This window comes from Nomascus leucogenys, chromosome 16, assembly GCF_006542625.1.
Source record: "Nomascus leucogenys isolate Asia chromosome 16, Asia_NLE_v1, whole genome shotgun sequence".
Lineage (NCBI taxonomy): Eukaryota > Metazoa > Chordata > Mammalia > Primates > Hylobatidae > Nomascus > Nomascus leucogenys.
Window position 1 is genome coordinate 91,933,126 of NC_044396.1, and position 23,916 is coordinate 91,957,041.

Genomic DNA, 23,916 nt, shown 5'->3' on the forward strand with positions numbered 1-23,916 from the left:
GACATAAATGAACTGAACAACACGTGCAACTCCAGAGCTGGTATGCAGACAGCACTACAGCAAACAACTTCAGATCCACGTCTTCTTCCAGTGCATAAGGTGTGCTCACCAGGATGAAGCTGATATGGGTCATAAGACAAGTCTGAATAGATGTAAAATGACTGAGTGATACAGAGTACACATTCGACTCTAGTGAAGGATGTATCTCCCTTGGTTGTTAGGGGAAATATATTCAGGTTTGCAATTTATTTTCAAATGCATGAACAAAATATGATGGACTAACGGATAAAAAGGTGGATATAGTAATAGATACTCAATAAAGGAAATATAGCAAAATAGTAGTGGTACAATCACTGCTGTACCCACCACCTAGATTTAACTTTGCTGTATGTTTAAAAATCTTTACAATTAAAAACATTTCTAAAAATCAACTCATTTTCTGAAATGGAAGACTTCTCAGAATCCTTAAGATACAAATGTGTGTGGAAATCCCCAAGAAGGGGAGGTGGATATGCGGAATTTTCCAACTGATCTCTCTCAAGAACCAACCCCCACCCCTTTTAAGGAAGATCTCAAAGAAATTGAGGCTCAAAGACCCTCCTGGTGTGGTCAAATAGGCCCTAGCAGGCTTTGTGCCAAGCAGACCTGATCTTTATTCTAATTTCACTGATTCCTCACTGTGGAATTACTTCATCTTTCTGAGTCTCACTTTCATCATCTGTTAAATGTGGCTAGAAATTGCATGCGCTCAACAGATTCTGTAAGAACGAAGCATGGCCGGGTGTGTTAGAAGCCCTCGTCAATGGCTAGTATATAGCAGGCGCTTGAGAATTTACAGTGACCCTCTCTCCCTTGTCTTCTGGAGTCAGAAGTGACATGCTTGGAGCTTTGCTTCTTTGCTCTTTCTCTAGCAGTGCTATTTACCATGAATGCTTATAGAGGAAAAGCAGGAAAAGCAAGCATTTAGCAAGGCACGCCAGTGTCTCAAAGGCCAGATAATAAAGATGTTAGGTGGCAGCAGAAGGGGAAAGAAGAGGCAGGTGAAGAGATATGAGAGAATCCGCAGGATTTTTTTTAAACAAAAGGCTCCGGCCAAGAGCAGTGGCTCACGCCTGTAATCCCAGCACTTTGGGAGGCCGAGGCGGGTGGATCACGAGGTCAGGAGACCGAGCCCATCCTGGCTAACACGGTGAAACCCTGTCTCTGCTAAAAATAAAAAAAGAAAGAAAGAAAAAAAATTAGCCAGGCGTGGTGGCAGGCGCCTGTAATCCCAGCTACTCAGGAGACTGAGGCAGGAGAATCGCTTGAACCCAGGAGGCGGAGGTTACAGTGAGCTGAGATCGCACCACTGCACTCCAGCCTGGGCAACAGAGTAAGACTCCATCTCAAAAAAACAAAACAAAACAAAAAACCAAAAAAGGCCCTGGCTGGGAAAAGAAGGGTTTTCACACCCTGCGTGAGGAAATGGAGAGAGAAAGGAGTTGGTAATTAAATTGCAGGGTTTCCGTGCAACTCACCTGGCAAGTCAAATAAGTAGCGTGTTGTAGCAAAACAGGGTGGTATCATTAAGGAAATATTAGCATGATGGGGAATGGAGGAAATGAACTACACGCGCGTTTCTTCTGCTATAAATATTCTCACACTTCAGATGCGAGTGAGAGGTTCCCACCATTTTCATAAACCACCATGCACTAATCTCCATCAATGCCACCAAATAGCATTTACCAAGTGATAATGTGGTTCTGTAGCCAGGGCAGGCTGCAGGAAAAGCAATGCTGTATTACTCAGCTGCTAGGAGCAAAGGACAGAGGAGTGACAAACTAACCAGGACAAAGTAGGAAGAGAAATGGACCTTTGTTGTACATGCCAATATCTCCCTTGCTTTAATTTAAATAAAGCTTTGTTTTGTCCTTGTTGAAAAGTAGAATAAAGTTCTTATTCCCCTTGAAATCTTGTATAATTAAAAATACAGTATAGGGGCCAGGCACGGTGGCTCACGCCTGTAATCCCAGCACTTTGGGAGGCCTAGGCGGGTGGATCACCTGAAATCAGGAGTTTGTGATCAGCCTGGCTAACATGGGGAAACTCTGTCTCTACTAAAAATAAAAATAAAAAAAAAATTAGCCGGGCATGGTGGCGGGCACCTGTAATCCCAGCTACTCGGGAGGCTGAGGAAGGAGAATCGCCTGAACCTGGGAGGTGGAGGTTGCAGTGAGCCGAGATCACACCACTGCACTCCAGTCTGGGCAACAAGAGCAAAACTCAGTCTCAAAAAAAAAAAAAAAAATATATATATATATATATAAAAATATATACACACACATATATATACACACACATATATATGTGTATATAATTATATACCTACATATATATACATACATACATATATATACACATATATATAGTATAAGGGAGCCAGGAGAATTATATAGTATAAGGGAGCCAGGAGAATTAACAGCACAGGATTTTGAGTCCGACAGACCTGGATTCTTGTCCACGTTCTGTCCACTGGCACCTGCGTGACCGTGGGAATGTTACTGACCCACTCTGAGCCTCAGTTTCCTTATCTGTGGAAGGCGAATCATAAGCCTTGTATCACAGGGTCTCTGAGTATTAAGTTCACTCTTTCATCCGGGAACTACCTTGTGCCAGGCACTGTTCTAGATGCTAGGGAAACAGAAGGGAATAAAACAAAGAGCCCTCCTTACACTGAGTGGGGGAGGATGGTTCATAAAACACACGTGCGCGCGCACGCGCACACACACACACACACACACAGAGTGATGTACAGATCCTAGCATGTTCCCCATGACCCCTGCCCTGGTGTTCACACCCTCCCTTTTGCTTTTGCCAATATAATGGCTTCCCCTTGAGTAGGGAAAAGAGCATCCCAGGGAGCGGAGACAGCAAATGCCAATGCTCTAAGGCGAGAGGACATCTGGGAAGGTCAGAAGACATCAAAGAAGCCAGTGTGGCTAAGACAGAGGGGCAGGCAGGAGAGGCCACAGATTACCAGGCTGGCCCGATGCCCATCTCCCCAAGTTTTGTTCATTACGGCAGCCCCTTCCTTTAGGAGGAGCCCCCCCCACCCCACCTCCACCTCCACCTTCAAATGTAAACTTCTTATCAAAGTTTCCAATTACGGCAACCCTGATCTGGCCACAGGATTGGGGCTAGGAGCCAGGCCTCACGCACAGGTGCCCCCTTTGCAGCCTTTCCCATTATCAGGGTGAGCCTGTCAACCAAGCCTGCTGACCGAAATATTAAAAAGACAGTAACAGGCCAAGCGCAGCGGCTCACACCTGTAACCCCAGCACTTTGAGAGGATGAGGTGGCGGATCACTTGAGGTCAGGAGTTCGAGACCAGCCTGGCCAACATGGGGAAACTTCCATCTCTACTAAAAATACAAGAACTAGCTAGCGTGGTGGCAGGCGCCTGTAATCCCAGCTAATTGGGAGGCTGAGGCGGGAGAATCGCTTGAACCCAGGAGGCAGAGGTTGCCGTGAGCCGAGATTGCACCACTGTACTCCAGCCTGGGAGACACAGTGAGATTCCATCTCAAAAAAATAAAAATAAAAAAGACAATAACAAAGTAATTAAAACAGAAATTTCTGTGAGAATGATCACAGGAGAAAACAAAACAGAAGACACAAATAATAATATTAGGAATAAGAAAACCTGATTTCATTACAGGTACTAAGACTGTAAAAGGTTAAAAGAAAATTATGAATAATTTTTTGCCAATAAACCTTTAAAACCTTAGATATAATAAAATTGAGAAATAATTCTCAAGGAGAAAACACTGAACTCACCAAAGCTGACTGAAGAAAAAACAGAAAACATTAAACGTGGCGTTACCATATGACCCAACAATTTCATTTCTAGGATACATCTGTGGGCAATGAGAACATTTCCATGTAAAAACGCACACAAGAGCGCACACAGCAGCGTCATTCATGACAGACAAAAGGGGCAGCAACGTAAGTGCCCATCAATCGATAAACTGCTAAATAAAATGTGCAATATCCATGTGATGGAATATCATTTAGCAGTAAAAAGGAAGGAAGTATTGATACATACTTTAACATGAATAGACCCTGAATACATTATATGCTGAGTAAAGCAGCCAGTCACAACAGACCACACACAGAATTCCATTTATATGAAATGTCCAGAATAGGTAAATCCATAGAAACCAAAAGTAGATCAATGGTTGCCTAGGGCTGGGGGTGGCGGGAGTGGAAAGGGGGAGTGGTGGCCAATGGATAAGAGTTTCTGTAGCATAGTAGGTGATAATGTTCTAAAATCAATCATGGTAATGGCTGCACAACTCTGTGAATATCCTCAACACCAATGAGTTACGAGCTGTAAATAGGTGCATCATAGGATATGTTAATTACATCTCAATAAAACTGTCATTTAAAAAGAAAAGAAACTGTTATTGATCATACATGTCTGATATAAATAACTCTGCCCCACCTTCAAAACAGACATCTCAGCTTATACACCACGTCCTGCAGAACAAAGGTCTATAAAATCATTCAAGATAGCACGGCACCCCCTAGAAAGTTTTTGTCCCATGATGGCAAGGTGAGTGGCAAGTCCAGCTTCGGGTGACTGTGGGGGAAGCAGGGCATGTGGCCACAGAAGCCCAGGACAGATTGCCGGTCCACGGTCCAGGTTCTGCTTAGTCCTCATCTATGGAATGAAGGCAACTTTCATCCTCAACGAGTTCTCATGAGGATTCAAAGTAACAATATGCGGAAATACTTTTTACTTGGTGAACTGCAGAGCTCAGGCTTTCTATCACTCGCCTACGAAATGGAAGCTGAACCTGTCAGCAGATGATGCCTGTCAATTAACAATGGTTCTCGCGAATTCAAGGTTGAGGGAATTGAAGTTCAGGGTGGTTGGGGAACATGTCCAGAGTGGCATTGCTGATTTCACAATGAGTAAACCAGGGTTCAAGTCAAATCTGCTGCTGAACAGACAGCATTAAGCAAGATAGCCAGTTGGCCGAGGCGTGACTTTCAACAGGATGAACGCTTAAGTTGCCGCTGTGAGGCATAACAGATATCATGTTGACAAGGCTGCACCAGCCAAGGGCCTTCCAAGAACTGGTGATAAAAGCAAGAAACCAACCCCCAAACCTTAGAATGCTACAGGTGTGAATCAGACCTTTCCCAAATCACCATGGGTTTCTTGATATGGTCCCAGAAATCAACAACTTAAACACTTGTGAAAACATTTGGCAACTGACAATTCAATTCGGCTACAAGAGCAGAAAAAACGGACCGATGTGGTGGTTGCACACCAACCAGTAAGTGAACACCAGGCTCCGAAGGCCTCTTTGGTATGCACCAAAACACACTGGCACGCGGCAAGAGGAGGTGCAGCAGGGAGGGAGGGAGCCGTACCCGCCTTACAGCCAAACAAATGAACTATAAAAGGGTGAGGTGGGTCAACCGAGGACAACGCCGTGCCGAACAGAGTGCCTCATCTGCTCACAGCCTGGAGTCAGCCAGACCCAGGCGGGCACATCCCCACCGCCACCTCCCCACCTGTGACATACGCCTGGTTACGTCACCTCTCTGAGCTCCATTTCTTCCTCCTAAGAAGTTGGAGAATCACCCTAACACCTCACAGAATCGGTATGGGAAGGAAACAAGGCCTCTGCCAACACTCCTCACACAAAGCCCCACTCCTGCAGGGGCTCGATGCCTGCAGGCCCCACCGTTCTCTTCGAAGTGGACACAGCTGGGTGTCCCAGTGGTTAGCACACGAGTCAGGCCAGTTGGAGCTACCCATTTTTTTCTGTCGCCTTCCTATTCAAACCGCTGAACAAAAACTGTGCCATGAGGGTTCAAGATGAGAAGAAAGGTGCCAGTCACATTCTGCTGCCTGGGGGCAGGTGTCCTCACTGCCACCATCCCGGCCGTTGCCACTTTCCCCGGCAGAGTGCTCTTGCTTGCAGACAAAGTCCTTGGATCTCCAGCACCTCCTCTTCTGTTCGTACCATTAGAATGTCAAGTCCAGAGGGCCAGAGGCACTACACGTCTGTTGCTCATTTAAGGAATAAATGCCCATTTTCCACACAGGGCACTGAAACTTAGGAGAAGCTGTACCCCAAGCTGCAGAGTTAGAGGCTGGGAGGCAGAGGCAGGCCTCTGTTCTTCTCACTATGTGATTACAGACTCTGAGCTCACTCCGCGCACCTCTGAGTTTGCACCGAAGGGCACTGACAGGACAGAAAAGGGGCTCACAGAGATCATCTAAAGGCCAGAGCATGAATGGTGATTAGTTAGTTGTGTCAAATCTAATTGAAGTGAAGAAAAACACGTTCTTGGAACGCTTAAGGCCAAGCAGCAGGTGAATATACCTTCTCCTCACTGTGGCAATTAAGCATTATCTGGGAGGAAGGTGTTCTGGCCACCTAAATTGCCACATTCCAATCATTTGCTCATCAGGCTCCCACAAACGTGTATTTTCATCAAGGGCAAATTTTCTCTTCTAATTTCCTTCTTTCTAAGGAGTACGGTGAAGGACACAATCATCTCCTCAAGCTTAAAAGCTGGAGAAATACTTTACTTTCTTACTCACAACTTAAGCTGTTACTAACTTCAGTCTCAAAATGGCTATTTTTCTTCCTTTTGCATTTTTGTGGCTAAAGCCCTGATCCACGTTACTTTCAGAATTAGATTAATAGCAAATTGCATGCCGGACACTGCGTAAGGGGCTTTTGTATCCAGAATCCCATTTAATCTTCACAATAATCACAATAATGAAAGAGGAAATCATTTTATTATTATTATTATTATTATCACAGAAGAAGAGTCAGGCTGAGTTCAGGTGACTTGCCTAAATCAAATGGTAAAAAAAGTGACAAAAGCATGGTATGAACCTAGGTCTGTGTGACTCCAGGCACGGTGCTTTCTATTTCACGGAACTTTTAAGGAAGACGAAAGTAGAATGCACCAAACCGGACCTGAAACAGCAAGACTGCACAGGAGCCCCGCAGCTCGGGTCACCAGAGGGCTCTCCCCGGGAGCAGTGAACAAAGGCCTGGGCAAAGAGTGTGCCAAGAAAAGGGAACAAGAGGATGGAAAAAAGACTCAGAGGTGAAGATCCTAGGGTGCCTGTGTTTGAGAGCAAGATACTGCAAGACAAGGCAGGTCGCCAGAGGATGGGGCCGAGGAGTGCTGGTGGGGCACCTGGAAAGCAGCTATGGCAGTCGACTCACACTGCCTGGGTGGTGGCGGCGGTGACAGTGTCGATGCTGTTCTCTACTGAGCACTTCCTCTGCACCAGGCACTGTGCTAAGCACATCACATCCATTCTCTAATCCGATTCTATAACAACCCAAACCAACACATTCTATTATTAACACACTTTACAGATGTGGAAACTGAAGGTAAAGACGTCAGCTAACTTCTTTCCAAGACCCCACGGCTTGTCAGGAGCAGAGCCGGACTTGAATCCAAGTAGTCTGACTCTAGACACCAAGCCTGAGACACGGGCCAAACTGCCTGCCACAGGAAGTAAGAGGATGGCAGTTTTGAGTGCCCTGGATTCAGAGGCAGAGGACACGATGGAATAATCAATTATCTACATGCAAAAACACCCACTTCGATCCACCTTGCACTATCTACAACAATTAACAAAACGGATCATTTTAAGATACCTAAAACCTATAACTATAAAACTTGTAAAAGTAGGCCAGGAGTGGCGGCTCACGCCTGTAATCCCAGCACTTTGGGAGGCCAAGGCAGGTGGATCGCTTGAGGTCAGGAGTTCAAGACCAGCCTGGTCAATATGGTGACACCCTGTCTCTACTAAAAATGCAAAAATCAGCCAGGCATGGGGGCGCACACCTATAATCCCAGCTACTCAGGAGGCTGAGGCAAGAGAATCACTTGAACCCGGGAGGCAGAGGTTGCAGTGAGCCGAGATCATGCCACTGCACTCCAGCCTGGGTGACAGAGCAGTACTCTGTCTCAAAAAAAACTTGTAGAAGTAAACATTAAAGGAAAAAAATTCCTAGAAAAGACATAGAAGGCATGACTCCAAACTGATAACTGGACTTCATCAAAATTAAAAACTTCTGCTCTGAGTGACGCTTGAAAAGATAAACTAGATTGAAAGTAAATACTTGCAAATCATAAATCTGATTAACAGCCTGTATCTAGAATATGTGACGATCTCAAAATGCAAGAGTGACAAAACAAACAACCCAATTTTATTTAAATAAAGGGCTTGAACACATACTTCACCAACAAAATCTACAGACGGCAAGCAGACATATAAAAATGCTTCATATGACAAAAATATATCACTATATACAATGATATCTATTCATGATCAGGGAAATTCAAATTAAAACCATAATGATATGCCACTACACATCTGTTAGAATGGCTAAAATGAAAAAGACTGACCACATCCAATGCTGCAGACGATGCAGAGAACCACTGATACACTGAACAGTGTGGACAGACCTCAAAATGATTATCCTGAGTGAAAGAAGCCAGACCAAAGAGGAATAGTACTGTACGATCCATCCCCGTATTAATAGAACTCTAGAAAGTGAAAACTTATCTACAGTGACAGGGAGTAGATTGGATTGGTGGTTACCTGGGGACTGCGCCAGGGGTAGGGAGCGATGATGAGGGCACAGGGAAACCTTTGGGGGTGATGAATATGCTCACCGTCCAGATTGTAGCAATGGTTTCTTGGGTGTAAACAGACACCCCAAATGATCACATTGTACACTTTCATATGTGTAGTTTTTTGTATGTCAATTTTACCTCAAAAAAGCAGTGGTGACGGACTGAGTGTCCACGCCCCCCAGTAATTCATATGTTATACCCTACCCCTCAATGTGACGGTATTAGGAGGTAAAGCCTTTAGGAGGTAACTATGGTGACATGTGATCATAAGGGTGGGCCCCAGGATTGGATTAGTGTCCTTATAAGAAGAGATGCCAGACAGCTTGCCTCTAGGCCTGTGAGAAATAGATGTATGCAGTTTAAGCCACCCACCCAGTCTGTGGTACTTTGCTACGGCAGCCCCAGCAGACCAAGCTTTTAAAAATCAATATAAGCATATTCTAAATCGTCTAAATGGCCATTTGTAAGAAGAAGCTGCCGGGTAATCTCAGGACCTGTGTTTGCATTTGTGTCTTTGGCTGCTTGTGCAAGTGTTATTACCTTCACCGCCACCAGCTAACAATAAGGAAAAAAGGTAGAGGTGCTCACGCCACTTGACACTCAAGTGACATCACAGCGTGTCAGTGAAGATTTGCCCTGGTTTGAATAAAGGCCAATGTTGAGAATACAGATCCACTCCATTGTATACACAGGCGTGTTAAAATAAAAGGAGCCAGCTCTGCAGCTGTCCATATACGTTCACAATTCTACTGGCAATTTAGTTGTACCAAAACATCTCATCAAGTTAATCTGGTAATTTTATTTGTATTGGTCTTACAATTTGGCATGTATATAATTTGGAAAAGTGGTTTCACAGATATAAGTATTATAAGCATAAGGATTCTGTATTTAATTTTATGTTGATGCATATTTAATGTTTTTATTATAGTGCTGGTTACATAAACGGTAGGGATCAAGCACATTTTTTCTTGTGAAAGGGGTCGCATTTCAAAGCCTCTGCCACCAGCTGCACCAGCCATTGGCATCATCTGACCACCTCCTACCCTCACCTCCCCATTTCTGGTAACAGTGACGACGGAATGATCAGGGCCAGAAGGGATCCTGCAGGAGCCTCATGTAGGTCTTGTTCACTGCGTTCTTGAGGTTCAGTTCAGGAGCCTGATCATCTCCATGTGGGGTCTTGGCGTGCTGTGACACACAGCACCAGCCGCACACACGCTGGAAAAAAAAACCCTGGACGGCCCCAGGGGCTCCTCTGAGATGGATCCAAGAGCAAACTTGGTTTCAAGCACCCACGTTCAGCATCAACACGTGAAGCAAATACATTAAACAGCTCCTACTTATCAAAATGGAGGAAGGCTCCAACCCCACTGCTGCAAATGCTCTAAGAAAGAAAGGGATTTAGGCTCCTTCCCAGGCAGCCAGTCCAGAAACAGGCAATGCAGGATTCCTTGAGAACTGCACAATTGGAAGGAGATGAAAAGTATCTAACCGGAAAACAACAACAACAGCAAAAGTGGGAATGTGGGTCAGGACTACTGGAAATAGGAAATCCACCTTTTTCAGCCAGCTACCGACTAGACTCACCTCCAGTGTGAGCTTCCTGTTCATGAGGGCTGCGCTAACATTCTGCGTGCACTAACATCGAGGAATCCTCAAACAGGTCCCAGGGGCTTCTTTCCAAGAGAAACTGAAAGCTCTTTAGCGCTCCTGTGATGCCTGGTGTGGTCTGCCTTGCTGCCGTCCAGCATGACTGCCCCAGCACCCCGCCCTCCCTCACGCTCAACTATGGATGCATCTTGGCCCTCAAGACTGTGACCCGCCGTGTGGCTGGAGGGGAGGCAGCTGGTTAGCACGCAGAGACCCAAAGAGAGTGTGGCTGTGCCTAGAACCAGCTCCGATGCTCCTCGTTCGACACACCCACCCCTGTGTGCAAAGCACCTCGTTCTTTCGTGCATTTCACCCTACATGGGATATTGTTTCGTTTTTTTTTTTTCTTTTTTTCTTTTTTTTTTTTGAGATGGAGTCTCACACTGTCGCCTGGGCTGGAGTGCAGTGGCGCGATCTCGGCTCACTGCAACCTCTGCCCCCCGGATTCAAGCAATTCTCCTGCCTCAGCCTCCACAGTAGCTGGGATTAACAGGCAACCACCACCACGCCCAGCTAATTTTTTGTATTTTTAGTAGAGACGGGGTTTCACTGTGTTCGCCAGGCTGGTCTGAAACTCTTGACCTTGTGATCCGCCCTCCTCAGCCTCCCAAAGTGCTGGGATTACAGGCGTGAGCCACCGTGCCCGGCCCATGGGATATTGTTTCTAAAGCATGTGTCTCCATCAGCTGCCAGCATAGCGTCTCCTTGATGTTGGGCCTACACCTGACCTATTTCTCCATCCTCCGCCACGGTGCCTCGTACATGGCAAATGCCTCCTAGGAAGTGTTTCCGATCAGGACAGGCCCTTCTGATTGACAAGAAACAAAGACCTGTGTGCCTGGAACAGCACTGCTCAGCTCAGCAGAGCCTGGCGCCTGTGGATGCAGAGGGGAGTGAGCCACTGTGTGCACTGGCCAGGCTGCTTCCATCCTGGCTCCGCAGAGACTCGCTGTGCGACGCCGGGCAGGTCCTATGCCTCCTGCTCCCCTCTCCCTACAGAGTGGCCTCCCACACCCTGGAGGACAAGCACCTCCTTCAGGCCGTGCTGAAGGGTGAATTCTATGGTAAAAGAACCAGCCTCTCTCTCTTAGTTAACCCACAAATCTGATGGGATTTCACGAGCTGAAGCGGGGATAGAACGTCAGTGGGGATACTCGATGAGGCCCTGAGGTGCTTGCTGCCTTCGAGCGGGAGGGACACGGCTTCAGGGGCCACTTCCTCAGAGATGGCAAAATCGCATTCCACACAGAGCGGGCCCCATGCTCTGAAAACATATTTGATCCTGTGACATTTATAAGCCACAAGATTTTCCTCACAGGAGCTAAAAATAGCTAACACAGTTCCAATGAGTCCAACAGCGACAGCCACCCTAGTCCAGAAGCTTGGGCCAGCCCAGGCCAAGAGGGTTGCCATGGAAACAGCAGGCCTGGGAGGGTGCCATGAGCAGGGAGGGATGCGCACCTGCCCCGCAGCCTTGGGGCACTCGGGCGACTGAGGTGGCTGTCCTGGACGGGGCACGCCAGGGTGGGCGGCACCTGTCTGAGGGGAACAGCAGGCAACCTGTGTCTCTCTAGCGTGTCATGTAGCCTTTTCTTTTTAAAATAAATGAAGGGATGTTTGGCAGACAGCAAGGACTCTGGAGTCAGAGAGAGGCAGGGACAGCAGGGGACCTGTCACAAGCTGACTCTGGGGACCTAGGTAGGGCATGCTGTGTCTGGGTGTCCTCGGGAATAAAATGGGGATGGCAACACCGCACCATAGGGGCCGTGGGGCGATGTGCTGTGCCTTCAGGCGCCTGGCACGTGTGCTCAGTACACAGGGCTGCCCTCTCTCCACCTCCAGCTGTCCAAGCTTGGAGAGGGAGAGGGAGAAAGGAGCAAGTGTCGCATTCTCTGGCCCAGAAGGCCCGGCACCAGGTGCATGCCATGCGGGAAACCCTCAGCTGCAGCCACGGGGCTGGCTCACTCGCTTGCTCAGGGGACAGAGGACCCCCCTGCGCCATGCAGGTCACACTGCCCCCTCGGGCCGAGCCATCAGCAGCGTAAGGGGAGCCCATCACACAGCGCTTGCCAACCATCCCAGCCTCCTCTTAGTCCCCTCCAAAGGCCCCGTGTTCTAATCAAACTGACGTCGTTTCTGTTCCCAAATGTATCAGAGGTTTCTGCCAACCTTCCAGCTCCACCCACAGCCCCTGAGGAGAGGCTCCCTGAACAAGAAGAGTGTGACATGGTGGCCGACTGGCCCACAAACAGACTCTTGATGCAAACCAGCCAGACCCCTTGTGGGCCAGATGCCGATCATGCGCAAGTCAGTTGGTGATGGGGACGTGGGCTGAAGGGACTCACTGCCACTGCAGGCATGAGGACAGCAACCAAGACAGGCGTCCCAGAAGGAGGGAAGGAAAGTGGCCGTCTTGGCCCCTGAGCTTCCAGGTCCCAAAGCCAGTCCCCACGGCTCCCTTCCCCTGACAACACACTCACACCTCTTGAGCTGGCAGGTGTGTGTCTTTGTTCCTGCCACTAAATGCTCTGATTTTTTAAACCTCAATGCCTTTTCTTTCCTTTCCCCATTATCTCAGCATGCTGGAACCACACCGTTGCTGCAGCTCTGAGCTCAGATGTCTCCATGAGACTCACAGTCTTTGCCGACCCCAGTTTCCAGGTGGCTGCCCCCACCCCCAGCTCTGCATGATGGCATTTGCATCTGTGCCTGCTCTGCAGGCTTACAGGAAGCCTGACTTCTCAACAGTTTCTGCTATCCCGACTGCACGCAGCACAGAGCCATCACTCAGTAAAATGTGTCTAATTGGATAAAAGAGACCCACGCTCTTCTGCAAAAGGGCTGCTTCCACCAAGAAAGGGACTCCAGGTTCCTGAAGGGAGGCTGACCACTCTGTAGCCCCAGGAACACGGTGTCTGGAATGGCGAAGGCACCACACTTATTTACAGACACACACCCCGAGGCAGGACAGGGTGTGCAGTCGGCTTCCTTAGACATGTAAGGAGTGCCTTTTCCTTTCCACAAGGACAAAGGGAGTTGTGTAGACACCATGAGATGTGACCAGTTCCCTCGGGAACACACGCCAGAGATGACAGCCTCACACAGAGCCCTGCATTCCGAGTCACACAGGGGACTGGCTCCCAGCTTGGCCACTTTCTGGATAAGTGACCGGGAGCAGATCATTTAACCACAGTTACCCGTGTGTAAAATAAGGTTGTAGACAGTTGTCAAGCCCCAAAAGCTGTCAGGAGAGTTTGATGAAGTATTAAGGTGAAGCGCCTGGCCTAAGACGCCAACACCAACGGAGGGCTTGAAACGCCAACTTCACCGAGCACTTGCTGAGGGCCTCCTCTGTGCCAGGTACTCTTTTGGGAGCCACAACATCCATAAATCAATGGCCTCCAAGGAAAGCTTGTAAAATAGGTCATTATCCCCATTTTATGGCCAATAAAATGGAGGCTCAGAGAGGGAGTGAGTTGCTTTTCACCCCACAGCTGGTGAGAGGTGAAGCTGAGCCATGGACCTTGAGCTGTTGGGTACCAATGCTGGCAAGCCCTCTTAAGGAAGAGCACTGCCAGGGTCCACCTTCCCACCACGAGCACCCCTCCCCATCGGCTCCCTGGGCACTAAGAGCTTTGTTATAGGGAACAAATGAAAGGAGAACAAAAGACAGAGAACCCAGTGACCAGGACCATAAAGGGAGTCTCATTAATGGAGCAAGCTACAATTACAGGCACTGCTTAAGCCAGGACAGCCACTCGGCCAACAAGCCAAGAAGGGCGAAGGGAGCCACCCAGTACCTGGCCCTGTGATGTCATCCCAGCAGGGACACAGTAAAGATGCTAACTCAAGACCCCAGGCAGGTGGAGAACTTCAAAGGGCCAATGAGGCCACCCTGGCCACTGGCTCAGACCACACAAGACCCAGAAGTCTCAGCAAAGCCTTAAGTTAGGTCACAACCCAAGACACAGAGAGCAAGGGCTGTGGGCGATGGAGGAAGGAGGTGGTGGCGAGAGGCTCTCACAGACTGAGCACGTGTGTCAGATGCTTGAGCAGACACTTGATAGAGAACAGCTCATGTATTAGTCACGAGGAATCATTTTTCAGATGTGGAAATCAAGGTGTCAGGGGTTAAGTATCTTGCCCAAGATGGATGGCAAATAAATGCCAGGTTGGAATTTGAATATAACCCCATCTGGCCTCATCACCTGTGGTCGGCATACTTTGGACCCTACAGTGCGTGCAGCTGCTGTCAACAGACGATGGCCTGAGCCCCATCCCTTGATGAGACTCCTCTAACCACCACTGAACCTCCCAGAGCTTGGACGCCCAAGTGGCAAAAGCCTTTACAAAAGAACAAAGGCCCAGTGAGACTCCTGTCGGGGTGAATCTGCCCAGCATCGCCCTCCGAAAGATTCAGCCTGGCCCTGAGCCCTGACACCCCTTGTTCCAGAGCCCTCTCCCTCTGTACCTGGTCTGAACTGGCCACCCCTCCTTGGGTTCTCCCACCTTTCAATGTCATTCATCCTTTTTGTCAGCCTGACCCTTTGTCAGGCCAGCTCCACTACCACCCGTGTCTGTGCCTTCCACAGGCCACACCGCCCCACGGCTACCAACCACTGCGACAGGGGACCCAGCTGTTGAGTCTGGACTCTGCCTCTCACCAGCTGTAGGCCAGGACTCACCAATCTCTCCATCCTCAACGGAGAAGCCAGAATCCTGCCTGTTAGCCAGAGTTGTGGAGAGGACGGTGACCATATGGGGGACACCCAAGCACCCTGCCTGGCCCTCAGGAAGAGCCCCAAGTGACAGAGCTGCTGTCCCTTCTGCACTCCTGCCACTGCAGCTGGGGGGGGGGGGCTCAGCTTGCATGGGGGCTCCACAGCAAGTCACAATCTATTCCCAGTGGTGCCCGCAAGGAGCCAGTAGGGATAAATAATGGTTGTTGGGTGGCTTAACCCCTAACTTTTTAGGATTTCCCTTCAGGGTCCAATTGTCCCCAATACCAAGTTCCATAAAACAAGCAAACAAATAACAAAACATCTCCTTTTGTAACCCCTTCAGAGCTAGAGACAGGAAGAAAAAAACAAACAAGGCAGATTACAAGACATGAGATCCCAACACGGAATGTCCTTCTCCTGGTATATGCTGCAGAGGAGGACAGCAGGAAACCCCAATCGGACAAACCCACGTGTGTCCTCAGCTGCACCTGCACATTTCTACTGTCTGCCCACTACACAGAGCAGGGATAGCTGTGGGCACACAGGTTCTGGTTCAAGGGCCTTATTTCTATATGATGGCAGTAGCTGCTGCCATCATGCCAGCTGTGGCAGGGAGCATGGCAGGGAGGCATGGCTGGGGCTGTACACACCATGGAGCCAGTGAGAGCCCCACCCCTTCTCAACTGGAGTGGGAGCAGCTGGGGTGCCACAGCTGCCCAAAGCACCACTCAAACCGCAGCTGCACACCCAGGCCTCCTGCTCTACAGAGCAGGCAGGACCCCACCCTACTGGGCAGGGCTACAGCCACCGAAACTGCAGCTATGGAGCCAAGCCTCCCTGTGCTCTTGGGGGAGCCAGTAACAGGCAGGAACTGCCTTCCCAGGTGTGGCTGCAGCCACCCTCCCAGGTGCAGGAACTGGACATTTCTGCAGCCTGTAGCCTGCACCCTTGGAGGCCCCAGAAAGGACCCTCGCCTCGTCCCTGCAGGCTCAGGGGTGTCTGCTCCCGCTGCCTGGCCTCTCTCAGCTCCTGATGCCTGCTCTGATCTCAAAGCGGGGGATTTGTGGTGCCTCTTCTGGGCCCGCCCATGGCTGCCTATGGACCAGTCGGCAGGCACTTCCTCCCCTCTGAGGTTTATAAAAGCCCCAGACTCAGCCAGAGCAGGAGAGAGGATGACAGAGGATGGCCAGAGGACAAAAAGGACAGAGAGATGACGGGATGACCAGCTGCAGAGACAAATAACCCCTCTGCTGATAGCTGGAGACGATGGGACAACCAGCTGCAGAGAGGAGCTCCTCTCTCTGCTGAGAGCCACAGACATCAGGACAACCAGTTTCAGAGGAGCTACCCCCTCCAGGGCCTCTTCTCTGCTGAGAACTGAACACTCGAAGGATGACCTGCCTACAAAGAGGAGCTATCCACCGTGGTCTCCTCTAGCTGTTGTAACACTCAGTGACGCTCATCTTCGTCTTGTTCACCCTTCATATGTCTTTGTACCTCAGTCTTCCTGGATGCAGGACAAGAACTTGGGCAAAGGCACCACTGGCCACAGAGATTTCAGGGAAGAAAACTGGCACTCCAAAGATCCCAGAACAGTAAGATTCAGTGTCTGTAATATATCACAGGCTAAATAGCTATTATAACACATCAGAATAAACTTGATAGCCATCCATAAGCCGTGAAGCTGAGCAAAGGCACCAAGGTGTAAGAACACAAGTTGTATGTTCTCTTTTCTTCATTCATCCATTCATTCAACAAGCACATAGTATTTGTGGTTTTTCAGTAGTGTCTATCATCTAAACACCATCATATCCTGCCTCTTCAATCTAGTCATTGGAACACTTACCCACGTTGCCAGAGTAAACTTGGAGTGAGCCTGAAGCTGGGCCTTGACACAGTGCCAGACATCAGTCCCAATCCTGGAGAACCCACTGCCATTCTCCCAGCCCCACTGGAAGCATGTGGGCACAGTGCCCAGGAGGACACATGGACTTTCACAGCAGGACCCAAAGAGCTTCTGCAAGAACCCACCAGAGCTCCCTCCCCAGTCAGCTCAGGGAGGCCTAGCATCACAGCCTTGAGCAGTATAAGGGTCCTTATAATGGAGAGAGGGAGGCAGTTGAGTCAGAGACACAGAAGGAGGCAGACTCACGCAGAGGTTGGAGGGAGGCTGGGCCATGAGCCAAGGAGTGCGGGGGCCTCGGGAAGCCGGAGGAGCAAGGGAACAGATTCCCCCCAGGCCTCCAGCAGGCACACGGCTTACTCCTCCATGTTCAGACCTCTGACCCCCAGGAGTGGAAAATAATAAATGTGTGTTGTTTTAAGCCAATAAGCTTGTGGTAATTTGTTACAGCAGCAATAGAGAACTAATACCACCAATGAGAGACAGAGATGTCTCTCATTAAAGACTACATGATATTTAATGTGGCCTGCACATTAAATACCATGTAGCAAGGTTTAATTTTTCATAGACCTTTGGATACAATACATAGAAATCGGTGATAATACTGGTAATTTTCCCACTCCAGTGGCTCTCATGCTCTCCCTTGGAGCCTTGCACTAAATCATGGCTAACAGGCTAACAATGCTGTGTGCCTCCTTCTAAGCCCAGGCTATGGAAACAGCGTAGCAGATCCTTCTAGGAAGGTTAGATTTCACTCCAGGCTTCCCAAGGATGGCTGAAGTGTAGAGGAGTTAAGGAATTTGCCCATTTTCACTTATTTACTGTTTTGCTCACTCATTCCACTTCATCCTTGTTCCCTGGGTGAGCATGGCTCCCTGTGGCCATGTAGGAGCTTTTGGAGGGATGGGAGACTTGAAGGCAACACAACTCATTCTCCTTTCAGGGCCTCAGGTCACGTGGGCCCCTTTCCCTTTCACTTTTAGATGATCTACCAGGAAACGCTCAGGTTTTCGTGAAAATTAAGCACACCTTCATGCTACAGCATACCTGCAAAGCCATCTGATAGATATAACACAGGACCTAAAAGGCATCGGAACCAGTGAGGGATTCCCTCCGAGAACCAGTTCTACCACAAAAAAAAAAAAACAAACTACGGACCAAATCTCAAACACAAGGATGCTTATTTCTATGTTATTTAAAATACAGAAGCAATGGAATCAATTAAAATGACTGATGATAGGGCGTGATTAGTAAATTATGGTACATATGTAGAACTGACTTATGCAGCTATAAAGAAATTGTGTTTGTTTTTGGCCAGGTGTGCTGGCTCACACCTGTAATCCCAGCACTTTGGGAGGCCAAGGCGGGTGGATCACGAGGTCAGGAGATCGAGACCATCCTGGCTAACATGGTGAAACCTCATCTCTACTAAAAATACAAAAAATTAGCCGGGTGTGGTGGCGGGCACTGTAGTCCCAGCTACTAGGGAGGCTGAGGCAGGAGAATGGCGTGAACCCAGGAGGTGGAGCTTGCAGTGAGCAGAGATCACACCACGTACTCCAGCCTGGGCAACAGAGCAAGACTCTGTCTCAAAAAAAAAAAAAGGGAGGGCGGAAGAGCACCTCACGAGGCCAGGGAAGGCCTCTGGGCAGAGATGATGTCTGTGAGAATGAGGCGGGATTCTCCAGACTGACAGCTGGATGGTGGTCTCTCCACAGGGTGTGTGGAGGGTCAGTTCACAGCCGACTCTGGAATGCACTCTCTCACAGAGCACTAACTCAACACTCACTAAGAATCCTCTGCCTTGGGGAAGATTCAGCGGCTATGATCTAAGAAGCCAAAAGCCAAGTTCTACTCAGGGCTCTTCTACCAGACCCTGAGAAGGCCACTCTGAGCCTCAGGATCCTCATCTGTGAGGCAGGGCATCAGGGCTTTCGGTATCTCAAAGCTCCCTTCCAACTTTACCATTCCAAAGCTTAAGGGACTTCGGAGGTATTTCTATACAGAAAAATCATTACAAATACGCAGAACAGCGTCTCCAAGATGATAAAGCACAGTTATTTAAGAAAACATAAAGAGATGAAATGGTAGGAAGCATGGCAACATTGTATACCTTTGAGTCTTCAACAAATTTGGGGAAAAACAATATTTGCTGGAGGCCAGATTTTTAATTTCCCTAAAGTACTATTCCCACCAAGGACCTCAGACCCCACTGCTGCTCACACGTGCACTTGAGAAGCCTACGTGAAGGCAGGAGAGGAATGCTGTCCACAACATTGCCCAAATGCAACTGATCTATCCTATCGTACCGAGCCTAACTGGGACTGTTGCTCTCCTGCTGATCCACTGGACTCGGGGCCAGGTGAAGGTGCTGAACTGTCCTCAGCTCTAGGACTGAGTCTATTCCAAGTCAGCCCAGGCTGGCTGTAACTCTCTGTGGACTTGCCTGTCTTCGTCCCTCAGCGGGCGGTCTCTGGGGGAGACAGGGCCCAGCTGCCTTCCACAGGCTTCTAACCACAAGGCAAGGATGACGGCCCATTCATCTGCAGGCCCTCAGCCCCTAGCACAGTGCTTTGCACGTTCAGGAATTGAGAAATGATTGTCCAGTGGAAAAGGACCATTTAGGATAGTCCTATGTTTTCTGAAATGTGCCCTCTATAACTTGCAATACTGGGAGATTCTCCCCACATGACAATCCTTGAAAAGCCACCTTTTCCCCAGGCTGACACCCTGGGGTGCTGCAGCAGCTCCCGGGGCTCCCAGCCACCTCATTAGCTTCCTTTGAACAGACTGAAGTCTGCACACGTCCTCCTCAGGGGAGTCCGTCGGAGCTGCAGAACTGGGGCTGACAAGGTAGGTCCTAGGATCTCATTGAGCAGAAAATGATGCATTCATGAATTTTTAATAGTAGAAAATTTATCAAGAACAAAGAACAAAGGTTTCCAAGGCAAAGAAGCTATGCTTGCTGGTCTCCAGGAGCCCCCAGCTGACACTGGCTAAGATTTTCCATCCCGTGTCCATTCACATTCACCAACCAAACCTCTGCTTCCCTGTTCCAGAGACGTCCCCCAGTGCAAGGGGAAATACAAACAATGCAATTACTTTTAAAAAGCAGAGACGCATCACACGGGGGAGAGAAGGCTCCATGTTCAGCAGAGTCGGCTACGTGCTAAATGTGGAACAGGTTCACTGGGGAGGACTAATTGGAAATAAAAGAATTTCCTTTAACCTAATCACCAATAAACAGCAGTGAGGGAAGCACAGCAGACTGACAATTCGGGCTGACATCTTGCACAGCCTGCGCCGCGAGGCCTTCCGGCACAGCACTGGGCCTGTCTGTGGGAGGCTTTGCAAGGGGAAAATGTCCTTGGTACCTATCCATTTTGAAAAACAGTAACTACGACTATTACTTTCATATAGGATGTTTCTATGAAGTCATGAAGAGTTCTGCTCAGCCAGTGCCTCTGGGACCCTCCTCCAAGCGAGTCACTGTGTGAGAGGTGGGGGCAGAACAGACAAGGCCACTGGCTTGACCATCTCTCATCCTCGAAGGGAGGTGGACACGGGGCACAGTCATCCCATTCCACCCCAGAGAAGGAGACCAGATGCCAGATAACCTGCATCCAAGCCCCGCTTTGCTGGGTTCCCCGTACACGGAGTGGTGGGAAACACAGGATCACCCCGGGCCCGCAAGCTCCTCTCTCTGCCAGGGCGGGGTGCTCTCACCCAGGGCTGAGACTTCTCACCCATCAGACCCTGCTCTCTGCTCCCACAGGACGCAGGCTGACCCTTCCTCAGCCCTAGCTCCTGCAGCGGTGGGGCTCCTGCAGGGAGGCACACAGGCCCAAGCTTGGTCCTTCTTCCAGAATAGCCTACCGTGCATGCACTGCTTCTGTTTTTGTCTCAGTCTGTTTCTTCACATGTCAAATGGGTATAAATCTGCCTGTTCCTTAGCACTGCAGGTGGCACGATGCTTGGCACACTCTGGGTCTCAATAAATGCCAGCTCCTTTCTAATCCCACTGTAACAAAACCTTCTCGAGAGCAGGGAGAGAGCTGTTTTTCTGTACTGGCCATAGGGGGTTGAGTCTAATAAGTGCTCACTAAACCCCAATGAAAAGAACAACGGCCTCATTTACATGCTGAGTACACACGTGCATCAACACATATCACGGCAGGTTTCAGATGGTCATTTCTGTGCGACCTCAGCACCATTCCCGACGTACAGTTTAGCACAAAATGGGCGCTCCATTAAAGTCTTTGGAATGAAAATAGAAAATAAGAGAATACAGAGTCAACTGTAACATGACATATTAACACAGGATAAGAAAAAAGCATGCACCCTTTAAAGACAGCAAAAGTCAACGTAAAGACAAAGTTTTAAGAAGCATGGTAGTTTTTCTTTAAATGCAATGGAAGTGCGGTAGATTGCGTTACTGTCCGAAACACTCAGGGCCCCTTCCTACAGGATCATCCAGCCTCGCCTTGTTGGGTTCTGGCCACCTCATGACTTGTTTGACTGAGAGCATAATGGAAGTCACACGGGCCACTTGCAAGCAGAATGCTCATGGGCAATCCTTGGGTCCTTCCCCTTCACTTTTCCCTCTGCCACACTCCCCAGTATGTCTCAGAGAGGACTTGGGTCACTGAATGAAAGCAGACCACAGCAGAGCCAAAACCAGGCCGCAATAGACACAGAACTTAAATGAGAAACAAGTATTTGTGCTGCTGCACTAAGTCACTAAGATTCTGGGCCATTTGTTACTGGAGAATAACGTATCCTGCATAGAATGATACAGATCAGGGTTCAAATGACTCGATCCAGTTCCTACTGTATTGGCCACTTGGCTAAGTGTCGGTACAGAGAGATGACAAAGACAGGATTCCTGCCAAAGGGGGCTCCCAGTGGAGAGACTGATGTCTAAACAATGACATTAGGCATATGCTGTGCAGGACATGTGGACAGAGTGCTCCAGGAGCCCTGATCACAGTGGCTGGGGAAGCCAAAGGCAGGTGACATGGTGAGGAAATGCCCGGGCCTGCCAGAAGAAAGAGCACAACTGGCTATTCATGGCCTCATGCCCACAGCACTGTATGTTGTATTACCCCAGAATTTTTCCTTTGTCTTCTCCCTCTGCTATGGAATAATAACTGGAAACTGTATAATAAAACAGGTTTTAAAAAGCATGCTTTGTTTTTGTTTTTTAAAAAAACACAATGGTGGCCGGGCGTGGTGGCTCACACCTATAATCCCAGCACTTTGGGAGGCCGAGGCGGGCGGACTGCCTGAGGTCAGGAGTTCCAGACCAGCCTGGCCAACATGGTGAAACCCTGTCTCTACTAAAAATACAAAAAAATTAGCCAGGCATGGTGGTGTGCACCTGTAATCCCAGCTACTCAGGAGGCTGAGGCAGGGAAATTGCTTGAACCAGGGAGGTGGAGGTTGGGAGACTGCAGTGAGCCGAGATCGCACCACTGTACTCCAGCCTGGGTGACAGAGCAAGACTCTGTCTCAAAACAAAACAAAACAAAACAAAACAAAACAAAACAAAAGGAAACAAAAAAAGGCACAATGGTGCTTCTGTGTGCTCTTTCATTATGTAAAGCTAAGAAACCTGCACTCCTGGCCCACAGCCTGATCATCTCCCCCATGTGTAGCTGCCTATTGTCTGTGTGTCCCCATGTCTCTAGCAAGTCCTGGAAACCGGCCCCCCACTATGGAAAGCCTTACATCCTTTCCCAGGCGGGGGTGCCAAGTCTGACTCCTGCCTTCCTTGGATCTCAGACAGCCCCAAGACAACCCTGAAATATGGTGGGGACAAGGCCAGCAGGGACAATGGGACTCGGCAGGCCTTTGGGCCAGATCAGCCTAGGCTCCAGAATCACGTCGCTAGTGGGCAGGGATATGTGCATTCACAAAGTCACCCATTCCTTAAGGGAGGCGTTGTCCACTCCGGACAAGGCTCATGTGGAGGGGCCTCTTCCCATTCTCCTCTTCAGAATGACAGGAGACTGCCACAGAAGAGTACTCATAAATGGAGCGACTACCACTTACGGATGAGTTGTTAAATACAAGACAGGCACTACATCAGGTGCACAAGAGCGAGTCACCCAACTTGTCCTCATCCTGGCCTAGTGAGGGAGGTACTGACATCATCCCCATTTCACAGATGCCAACACTGAGGCTCAGAGAGGTTAAGTAACTGACCCGAGATTACACCACATGCAAATATGGTGAAGGAAGGACTCTAACCCCTGTCTCTGCAGCCCTGAAGCTTATGGCCTGTCCACAATCTGTCACATGGAGAGACCATCAGCTCCAACTGCACTTCAGAAAAACTCCATGGCTAGAACAACAGGAGTCCAGAGATGGCAGGAACGGGAGTCATGGTTTTATGTGTGTGTGCAAGATGTGTGAACACAGCCATATTCTCTGAACACAAGTGTGCACACTGCACATGGATCGTGCATGTCTAACGCAGCCATTCCAGGTGGAAAGATGAGCGAAGGGAATCTAGAAGATGGCCCCGGGTGGGCAAATGCCTGTTCTTATGTTCAAGATCCAGTGTCGCTGCTTTGAGCGTGAGATAGAGGGCATCATGTCACACACCTACCACCCCAGGGTGGCTTCCGTGCCCCTCCTTGGATGCCCCTGCCTCCTGTGCTCATTTGTACTGCAGCCTTTCGCTCTCGCTAGACTGGGGTCTCAAAGCCACTGTCCTTTTAATATCCGCATCTGCAGCACCTGGTGCTTGGCTTGGCTCCTGGAGAAAACGTGATTCATAGTTGGAATGGCCAAGCAAGCAAGGTGTGACAAAAGTCACTGCAGGAGGGTCTCATGGCCTAGGCTCGGATCCTGGCTCAGACACATCCTAGCAGTGCCACCTGGGGCAAGGGGCTTCACCTCACCAAGCCTGGGTCTCCTCAGTGGGCTTGCAGGAATATGACAAGGATTATAGAGGTGACAAGGCAC

At 49.1% G+C, this 23,916-nt stretch overlaps 1 protein-coding gene across 5 annotated transcripts in view; it reads right to left on the reverse strand.

Moving 5' to 3' along the window:
* Positions 1-23,916, reverse strand: part of TRAPPC9 (trafficking protein particle complex 9) — a 724,494-nt gene that overhangs the window by 213,412 nt on the left and 487,166 nt on the right. The window lies entirely within an intron of this gene.